This window comes from Sus scrofa, chromosome 2, assembly GCF_054392235.1.
Source record: "Sus scrofa isolate SSC_HxYL_T2T_F1_AM1 chromosome 2, Sscrofa_HxYL_maternal_Yorkshire_Landrace_v2.0, whole genome shotgun sequence".
Lineage (NCBI taxonomy): Eukaryota > Metazoa > Chordata > Mammalia > Artiodactyla > Suidae > Sus > Sus scrofa.
Window position 1 is genome coordinate 34,570,622 of NC_139384.1, and position 9,276 is coordinate 34,579,897.

Here is a 9,276-nt window from a genome sequence, read left to right on the forward strand (position 1 = left end):
TAAAGTGCTTTTATACATGAGTTCCAACAATTGACAAATATCTTTTTGGTTCTATTATATCCTAGACATTGAGATATATTCTATTTACGCAATTTTTTTTTCTAAATGTAGCATTGGGAGAGGAGAGTTGGTTAAACATTTTTCTTTTTTAGCCTTACGCTCACATTTAATGATTCATTCTTAGCAGTGTCAGCATTGAATACAGGAACATAAAGTTAAGTTCTCTCAAAAGGTTGAACATTTTGTCATTTCCTGAAAGATTGAAGAAAACCAAACCCAGCTAGCCACTCTCTCTTTCTAGGATGATAATGTTTTTACTTGTACATGAGTCTTTGAAACAAACTGAGAACTCAGAGAAATCAAAATATTTAAAGAAATTAAAGATCCATTTTCAAGACTTTAGGTTTTTAAAAAATTTTTCAGTACAGAAATGGCTTACTCATCTCTTACAAGCATTTCTTTGATTTACCCTACAAAATAAAGTTAATTAGAAAATAGTTTATTTTATAGGTATAATCTCCTTAGCATTGTAACATCACGTATAGCAGAAATAAATAACTGAATCTAATCATCCAAAGATTTTGTAAATAGTATTCATGTAACTAGAGAAAGCTGTGAGGCATATCTAAAATCTTAGGAATAGAGTATCTATTTTCAAATCAAAACAGGAATAAATAAAGTCATCTTAAAGTGATGGTTTATTCCAAGACAAAAAGTTAATTTGAACCTGAATCTGAAGATTTTATATCAATACACACAGCCTCACATACACACAATCCCTCTATATACACACAGGTAATTGTGTGTGTATGTGTGTTCACCTTAGCAATCAAAGGGAAGAAAAATGCTACAGTTTAAAACTCAAGCAAAGATTTTAAAAGGCAGCAAAATAAATTTCTGAGATTTTAACACATATCTATTAAATGCCAAGTCCACAGCTTGTTACTGAAGTCACAGTGGTAAACAGGAGAGATGTGGTTCTTGACCTCATGTAACTCACTGCACATGTCTTTACTCCATTAACCTTCCCTTTAAATATGTACCTAATCCACTGAAAACTGCATGGAATTGTTCAATTACAGCCAGCGACAAGTTCTCCAAAGGAGGCCTGGGTGTTAAGAGAGTTTATATATTAGTCAAATTTGACTAATCTGTATTTCAGAGATTTTCTGAGAAAATGACAATTCAGAGGAACCGTGAGTGATAAATAGGAGTTGAAGTGAAAAATGGGGTGGAAACGCTGGGGAAAAGGTATTCCTGGGCAACTGAATGGCATCTTCAAAGACCACAGTGTTGCAAGGGGTTTGGAGAGTTCCAGGAAATGAAAAAAGGTAGGGTGTGTGGATCGTCATATGCAGCAAGGTAGGAGTGATAGGAAGGGAGATAGAAAGGGTGGTTAAGAGGAAAAAAAAAAAAAAAAAAAAAAAAACCCAGATGTTATATTTTAATCTAACAATGACAGGAAACCTCGAAAGGATTTTAAGCAAGGAAAGGACAGCTTCCTTGGTTGATAATACTCAAATTTCCCCTCTGTTGAGCAAGCATATTCTAAAGTAAAGGTGAGTGCCATGAGACCACCGTTACCATTACATGGCTAATTCCAGTGCCTGGAATCCATGAGGATCAATATGTGTAATGTGCAAACACAGTCCATAAGGCAAAATAGTTACTCAATAAACATTAGCAACCAGAGAAATAATTCCACAGCTTGCAACAGGTTGGGCTTCTGAGAAGGAGGCCCTGAAGTGGAGATTAACATATAGGGAAGTGTATGTGAGACACTCAGGATGGGTACCTGTGGAGGGCAAGGGACAGGAAGGAGGCCAAAGTGGGCAGAGGGAGGTCGATTTATTTTCAGCAAAGGCTGTCCCCACAGGGAAGCTAGGACGCCCTCCAGAGTTAGCTCTCTCTGCATAAGGAGTAAGGGCCTCTAGCCTCAGGGATCAACCCATCATTGGATAAAGGCTCTTCCTACCAGAGACAGCTCTCTGGTTTAGGGCCATTTCTGGAGATTTGCAGTTAAGAGCTGTCAGCAGTCAGATTCCAGCAACTGGGGGCATAAATTCCTTCAGTCCTGAAGAGGGATCAGTGTCTTTCATTAAGTACCCCTTCGGGTGGGTGAAAAGTAAGACACATTCTGGTGTTTCTCTTTTCTTTGGATTCCTCTCCAAATTCAGTCTTCTCATGAGGGACAACATTTCTCACAATTTTAAAAAAACCCTTTGTCATGTTTTCACTGCATTTTCCCTCCCAATTTGTCTCAACAATTTTTTTCATTAATCCTTCCGTGTATGTTTTTCTGAACTTGATTTGCTACCATAATTTACCCATGATGCAGAGATTATGTATGCCTTTTTCAAAAATGTGTTTTTTTGAAATATCTTCTCACTTTTTTAACCAACTTTACAAACTGCCTCAGGATATTAAAAATGATACATTCTCATTTGGAGGGAAGTGTTTAAGAGGTAATTTGAATAGGTAGTTCAGCATGTTTCCCTGAAGGTGTTATCATTTGGTAATTTGATATTTTCAAATGTAAATTCTTGACATGGTCTGCCTGCCCTTTCCCAAGGAGACCTGTAAAAATAACATGTGTCTCTGAACAATTTCCGAGCTGATACAGGTTTTATTTTGTGTCCTCAATTATAATCATCTTCGCTGCATTGTAAAGAATGTGTTGTACACCAAATTCTCTATTAAAAATCACAATGTGTACAAATTATCTTCATTTCAGAACATCTCAAGGGTCCAGTCTGTTTGTACATGATAACAGCTCATTGAGATCCGAATTATAGAAAATTAAAAGAAATGAATAGGGAAAATACTGCTATTTTACCATCAATTTTTAAAAGGAAATGTGCTGCAATTCAAATGTAAAGAAGGCTCTTTGAAAGAACCTAATCAGACACAGAAGGAAGAGGAGGAAGGGAGAAAGAGGGAAGGAATAAGTGCCAAGAAAAGTAGAAATATCTTGGAGTTCCCGTCATGGCGCAGTGGTTAACGAATCCGACTAGGAACCATGAGGTTGAGGGGTTCAGTCCCTGCCCTTGCTCAGTGGGTTAACGATCCTGGAGTTGCTGTGAGCTGTGGTGTGGGTTGCAGACGTGGCTCGGATCCTGCGTTGCTGTGGCTCTGGCGTAGGCCAGTGGCTACAGCTCGGATTTGACCCCTAGCCTGGGAACCTCCATATGCCGTGGGAGCGGCCCAAGAAATAGCTAAAAAGACAGAAAAGAAAGATATATCCTGATGTTTTTGTTTCCAAAAAGAGAATTAGTGAATTTAAAAAAAAAAAAAATAGAGACCCTTTTACGCTATTAAGGATAATTAACAATTGGATAAATAAGATTTAAATTTTTAAAAATATATGAATTAATTATAATACTCTTAGTATACTAAAATTTAATTTTGAATGAACAACAAATTTTAAATACTGATGCTGAAGTTTTAGCAGGTGAGGAAGTCAATTCTCCATATTTAAGACACTAAACTTCTCATTCATAACAGAGAAGTTGATTTTAATATTCTTCTCAATAACAAGGTCTTTGTCTTTACATGAAGTTTAAAGGTTAGAGTAAAATGACTGGATTTCACATATATCTAAGAAAGGACATGTAAATCAGGTAAATAACTTTGAGGAGGTATGTAATGAACTAAAGGCTAGGAGAGTAGAAAGTTCCTTTCTTGAGGAAGACTGCTTACTATCACGCCAATCATTTTTCAGGACACAGGGCATAAAATAATAAAATTTTTAAAAATGAATATGATGTGAGAATGAGGCTAAGGAAAAGAGGCAAAGGAGACAAACAGGTGTCAAAGAGCACTTTTTTGGCATGCAGGCACATGCTCTCCCCTTTCACCCTCAAAAGTGTATTTTCACTTTAAAAATATGTAAAACATCTGCTGTTACAACGTTTTGTTACAGCAAGACAAGGACCAAGGAAATTGTGACCCTATCAGTTTAAACAAAAATAGGACTTTAATGTATTATATAGCTCAAGATTTTAGAAATAAGTGGCTTCAGGAACAGCTGAATCCAGGTAGACTAAGACTTGTTCTTTTCATCTCTTAGCTATGCTTGGCTCTGTGTAGGCTTCCTTCTTAGACTTCATAATTCCTCTTACTGGCAAAACAGATGTCAAAGCTTCCAAATTGCATTACAGTCTCATGATAATTGCATGAGAAATAACATTTCTTTTCTTTCTTCTTTTTTTCTTAATTCAGAATCCTCCAGTACTAGCTTCAAAGGAATCAAACTTGGGCTAAGTGTTAAGGGTATATCGCTCTACCAATCTCTTTAGGCAGAGGGAAGCCATTCTATTTCAGTGTTCATCTAGATCCATAGACTGAAAGAATGAGAAAGTGGTACTTTCTTAAGAAGAAATCAGAGTGCCTTAATCAGAAAATGGGGCCAAATAAAATATTTGTTTACTATCAAGGGTAAAAATGAAAGAAATCAATACGAAGTCAGTGAAAAACATTTGCAAAGAAAGGGAAGTATAAATTAAGTACCATCTTTCCCAGTGTTGATGTTTTCATTCACTTACACCCAAAAAACTAGACCCAGATCTTTAGAAGGTAAGTTCACTTAGACAACATTTGTCTCTTTTTCTTTCCTTTCTAACCAATTTGCATATGCACTGTAGACAGACATACTGATACTTTGTATTTAATGCTTTAGTTGACTGCATTGAAAATTTAAACTTCCAAGCAATGGCAAAGAAAAACAAACAAACAAATAAAACAAGAACAAAAGCACAAGCACCAGTCTAACATGCAGGAGAAAGTCATCAAGATCCTTTCTTATGATAACTTTAATAAATGGTTTTGTTGGGTTGTAATTTTATTTTTTTCCCAGCTATCTCTCTAATATGCATTTAACTTGATAAAGTTACCTATACAATGAAATGCTTCCTTTAATCAGATGTCTGAAGCACCTAGTCTAGACAGAGAAAGATGGACAAAGTTTCTCCCCTACTCTACTTAATAGGCTTGTTGATTTAAAGCTACATAAGGTATAAATTGTGATTTAGTTATAAAAAACATGAAAAAAATCTAAAACCAAGATTTTTAAGAAGTACTAATAAATTAGGAATGGTTAGTGAACAGGGACTTATTATAATAATTGACTTCATCTTAATTTGTATGAATATAAGTGCCTCTCATTCAACAAGCTCAGTTAGAGTGAATTTTATAGAGCAAAGAAGAATATATTTGTCTAAACTCTATCTGGCATAATCAAATGATTAAATTTGATGTGAAAGGGAAAGAAAAAAATATACACAGATAAACCTGTGAGACTGATTGCTATTATGGAGGATTGCAGGTCTGACATGAGAAGAAAGTATAGGCAGTGCCCAGTGATTCACTCATGAAACAAATTGGAAACAAGCAGGGAATAACATATATAACCCCAGATGCACAGAAACCAATTTCCAGAGAAAGGGTAATAAAGTAAACTTGAAAATTTGACACCTAATTATATTTTTTGTGAACTAATAAAATTACATTCACATATTTTTATATATACTTAATTTTTATGTGTTAAGAATGATCTTCAGACTTTAAAAAAAGAGCCTAATGAACACTATTGGTAAGAGGAACTTCCCATTATGTGTAGTTGGATGAGTTAAAAGCAAAGTGCCTGCTGAGTAAAAAGAGGCTATATTTCAGGCTACTAAAATCTTATGGTTGAAATCATTGTGTTGTTTTCAGCGGTCTTGAACCATCATAGAGAAATGGGTTTGGTGCCACAAGGCTGCAGAAAAACAGTAGTGGTTTTTATTTCTTAAAATGGACAGTAATTAGGTAGGTATAAACTTTAGATCCTGAAACCTGAAGTGAATCTTAAGCACAATTTAAGAATGATTCAAGAAATGGGGCTTTGTGCTTTTCCTTCTTTGACCGACAGTTGCATCTTCTTGTACTGTACCAGCCACATTCTGAGACACAGTTGTGAAAGTAACAGTAAATGGATTTGGCCATATTAGATGCCCAGTCTCCCAGGATGATTTTAACTCTGGCAAAGTGGATACTGTCACAACCATGGCCCCATCTCTTCACTGACCCCAACTACATGGTCTACATGTCCCTGTATGATTCCACTCTTAGCAATTTATGCTACAATCAAGGCTGAGAAATGGGTAGCCTATTGTCAATGTAAGGGCCATCTCCATTGCTCCAGGAGCAATATCCCATCCTCATAAAATCAGGTGAGGCTGATGCTAAATATGTTTTGGAGTCCACTGTTGTCTTCACCAACTTGGAGAAGGTTGAGGCTCCCTGGAAAGATGGAGCAGAAAGGGTCATCATCATCTCTGCCCCTTCTGCTGAGGCCCCCATGTTTGGGCATAAATCATGAGAAGTATGACAATACCCTCCAGATTATTAGTAATGCTTCTTCCACTGCCACCTACTTGGCCCCTCTGGCCAAGGTCATCCATGACAACTTTGGCATGGTACTCAGGACCACAGTCTATGCCATCACTGCCACCTAGAAGATCGCAGATGGTTCTTCTAGGAAGCTGTGGCATAATGGCTGTGGGGCTGCCCAGAAGCTCATCCCTGCTTCTACGACACTGCCAAGGCTGTGGGCAAGGTCACCTATGAGCTAGATTGGCAGCTCACTAGTATGGCTTCCCAGGTCCCAGCTCCAGAGTTAGTCAAAGATCTGACCTGTGGTTTGGAGAAAATTGCCAATTTGGTAACATTGAAAAGGTGGTGAAGCAGGCATTGGAAGACCCTCCAAAGGGCATCCTGGGTGTCCCTGAGGACCACACTCTGTCCCATGACATTAACAGTGATGCTCTCCCTTTCACTTTTGATGCTGGAGCTGGCATTGCCCTCAGTGACTACTTTTTCAGGTTCATTTCCTGCTGTGACAATGAGTTTGGCTACAGCAATGCAATGGTGGGCCTTATGACCAACAGAGCTTCCAAGAAATAGAAGCTCCTTGGACCATCAGCCTCAGTGAAAATGACAGAAGGAAGAAAAGAGGTCCTTAGCTGCTGAGGAGCCCTTGCCCCAACTCAATCCCCCAACATACTAAGCATCTTCCCTTCTCACCAGTTTCCATCCAAGACTGCTGAAGAAAAGGAGAAGAGATTAGGGAGCCCAACCCTGTCATACAGCATCAATAAAGAACACTGTAGACAGCCAAAAATAAAAGAGAGAGAGAGAAGAAAAAAAGAAAAGGAAATGGTTTGGGAATATTCAGAAATAGAAGTGGAGATCAGCAGGAGCCAGGATGAGTTTACAAAGGATGAGTCAGGTCAGACTGGCTCCATCCTCCTTTGGACAAGAATTCTAAAAAGTGGATTATGTTCGGCTGGATTAAGCAAGGCATTTGGCACAGCCATAAGAGAAACTTAGCCTGGATAATTGTACAGTGAAATAGATTCATGAACTCCTAAACAACCATATCAAAGATCCTGGTTATTGGACTGATTAATTATTAGAGCACAATTTTCCATTATTTTACAAAGATCTTTTCCTTTCTTTAAAAAAAAAACAGCTACCACATTTGAGCATTATACCTTAGGCATTGTGCCTATCACTTGACATGAATTTAATCCTCACAATAACCAAAGAGATAGATATTTACAAAATTTTTTAAATTTTTAAATATTTCAAAATTTACATTACCTAAAATTCAAAGATTGCCCAAAGTCACCAAGCTACAGTCAGGAAGTTCAAGCTTTGCAAATATGCAAATTACATGAATCTAGAGAAAGAACAAAAATGTTAGATTACAGAATCAGGCTCTAAAAGAATATAAACTCATTAGTACATCAAATTTAATGTGAAATTCATAGATATTTTGTTAACAAGCTCATTGTCAGTACTGTTGATGTGACTACTAAGACATGAAAAGATTCATAGGTCGTATTGTAGGATAAGACCCTCTGAAGAAAGCGAGATGGGGCTTGCTTGCATTTTCAGTATTTTCAGTTCCAAACTCTACTCTTAATACAGGGAGCCTCTATCAGGATTTCTCCCCTTTTTAATGTCAGAAACTCCATATGCAAGAAAGAAATTGTTTGGCTTATAGAGCTGAGAAGCACTCTCAGGTAACCTACAAACTTGGACAAAAAACTGCTGGAACCCTGCCTTGAGGAATGGAAAATGGAGTCTCAGAGCCAGTTTATCATCTCTGCTTATTGCTGCCTCATTTTGCATGTTGGTCTTATTCTCTCCTATTTCATATAGGCCTTCACTACTGGCAGGGACTATAACCATCAAGAGTCTTGGCTTATCTGTTCCAGTGGCAAGAGAAAGCTTTTTTGGCCCATTACTCAGATACCAATCCCTGAGAAAAATTCTATATGGCCATGCTATAATCATGTGGAAACCTCTGTCCCAATCACTGTTGGCAGAGAGATAGAGTGATATTATTGGCCATGATTTCATCATAAGATCACTGTCATGGCCAGTAGCTGCAGAGGGTGTGGGGCAAAGCAGAAACTGTTACTAGAAGAAAGAGGATGAAGAGCTGGTTGAGCACATCACACTTGATGTATTAGCTCTGGACATGTTCTGAGAGGAACAAGGGAAGAGAAGAGAATTGAAACTCTGCACTATGAAAATCAGATGAAGAACCAGAGGCTGTTATTCTACAAAAAATCAAAGTTCAGAAAAGACAAACAGATTGCTTAAAAAAAAAAAAAAAGAAAAGAAAAGAAAAAAACAAAAAAATAAGCAATGTCTACATAGTTCAAGGAACAGAATTTGAACTATCCTCATTGGAACAAAGATTTAATTTTTAAGAAGATGCCAATGTTATTATATTTTAACTTTCAAAGCCCAGAGAGGTCCAAGATATCTTTAGATGAAACAGGAACCCTGTCATTTCCACTTTGAAGGCATAAGCTATTTCACCACTTGCCAGGGAAACTGTCTATGATGAATGGTTGGACAAAATTACTTTAAGTAAGAGAGAACCAATGGCTACATCTAGATTTTAAAGTCAAATATGAATATGAATCTAAGCTCTAGTACTATTTATATGAACTTGGACAAACTGCCTATTCCTTTTTAGCCTCATTTTTTAAATAGAGATTATTATTCTTACCTCACAGGACTTTTGCAAGTAGTGGAGATGCCTGACAGAGAATTCTTTGTTCATAGATAGCTCTTAATAAATTACAGTTTATGTTTATAAATATGCATAAACACATACATATACACATGCATTTCCTGAAATTCTCTGATATCCTTGAAATATGGAAACATGCCATATCCAGACCATAATAAACCCTTACATATCACAGGTTATGGCTA

General features: G+C 37.0%; 1 pseudogene; it reads left to right on the forward strand.

The window, feature by feature from the left end:
* The window catches only part of LOC100519183 (glyceraldehyde-3-phosphate dehydrogenase-like), an 81,644-nt pseudogene extending 74,702 nt beyond the window's left edge, over positions 1 to 6,942 (forward strand).
* Positions 6,943 to 9,276: the final 2,334 nt, after the last annotated feature.